Genomic DNA, 1,415 nt, shown 5'->3' on the forward strand with positions numbered 1-1,415 from the left:
CTTCCTGTTTGATGTTCTAAGCCCCCGGCGTCGACTTCCAGGCAGCGCTGCGACCGGGACTTCAAGGCTCCCAGCCATTGCCCAACCCTAGTACCTTCCACGCAGCGCAGCCTGGAAGGCGACGCCGGGGGAATATACACCAAACACCGCAAGAGATTGGTCAACACTGACAGTAATGCAGCGCAATGTGATAGAGGTTTAACAACCTATGAAACTAATAATGAACAATATGAAACTAAAACGACACAAGCTTAATTTAGAATGGCTTTGGGACAATAGACTATTCAGAGGTGGATAAACGCACTTTGGAGGTGGGTAAACGCCATTTCCGAATTTTGAGAGGTGCATAAACGGCGTTTACGTGCGTTTAGCCTCCACTACATCACTGGTCATAAGGAGGTCGGGGTGGACGAATGAATGGGTCAAATAAACACATGACTATCGCCCAGGAGACTGCTGTTCATTTCCTGTGTAAAAAATTCACTTACCTAACGTCACTGTCTTAACGTAGGTTATGTAACAAACATACATATTTTCACCAAAACAATGTTCCTAATTCATGTATTGGGTTACCGGGGGCATTTAAAAGTGACACAAAGGAGTCCTGGCCAAGCGTTGGAATGTGACAAGTTGGGAGTGAGAATGTGTTGTTCATTCTTATCTAAATGATAATCATCATGCTTCAAGGGTCAGTTCGGTCCGGGTGGTCTGGGTAGTTCATGCAAGCGGCTCCAAAAACGGACCTCCTTTCTTCTGTAGCCTGGCTCTGTTGTTGTAGATTATACCTCTTTCAAACCACCTAGCAGGCTGGGCAAGGTTTGTCTGTTATGGGTTCAACCCTCCTTTTGGAAATTCAAACCAAGCCAGTCTACATGGGTATATCCCTGGTCATGACAAGTCTAATACCTGGGTACAACCTAGGAGCAATACATTACCTTGAGTACTTTCACGTCATGTTCAGTAAACAACTACTGTCATATAATGCAAGTGGAGCAGTGTGATTGGGTACCCTTACCTTATTTTGTGAATGTTTATTGAATGATATAGTGTTTTATTCCTTTAAACTTTTATATTGATTTCTGTGATTTGCCCTTGTTTGTGTGATATTGCTGTGGAGTTTTGGGTTAGACAATTGATTCACCAACTGCAACAACAATTGACAGACCTGTGGAACCCCCCATCCGTTTATATCCGCAATCTAATATGCCAGTAGTTCTGACTCAAATAAAAGGATCCCTTACCAAAGGAAAGGAACGCTCTGGATGCATGGATGTGCGTCTTGCTGCCACGAACCAGATTGCCAGTCTTCCAGGTGTTGCTGTTGACTGAATCTCCTGTGCCCTCGGGGAACAGACTCTGTAGGCTCATAGATTTTATTTCATTCATCATTTACACTTTCAAAATAACAGAAAACA

At 43.7% G+C, this 1,415-nt stretch overlaps 1 long non-coding RNA gene across 1 annotated transcript in view; it reads right to left on the minus strand.

The window, feature by feature from the left end:
• Window positions 1-835: 835 nt before the first annotated feature.
• Window positions 836-1,415, minus strand: part of LOC116702826 (uncharacterized) — a 19,026-nt gene continuing 18,446 nt past the window's right edge. Inside the window, exon 3 of the long non-coding RNA XR_004335264.1 lies at window positions 836-899. This is a non-coding gene — a long non-coding RNA (uncharacterized LOC116702826). The remainder of the gene's footprint in view (window positions 900-1,415) is intronic.

This window comes from Etheostoma spectabile, chromosome 15 (genome assembly GCF_008692095.1).
Source record: "Etheostoma spectabile isolate EspeVRDwgs_2016 chromosome 15, UIUC_Espe_1.0, whole genome shotgun sequence".
In the NCBI taxonomy this organism is placed as follows: Eukaryota; Metazoa; Chordata; class Actinopteri; order Perciformes; family Percidae; genus Etheostoma; species Etheostoma spectabile.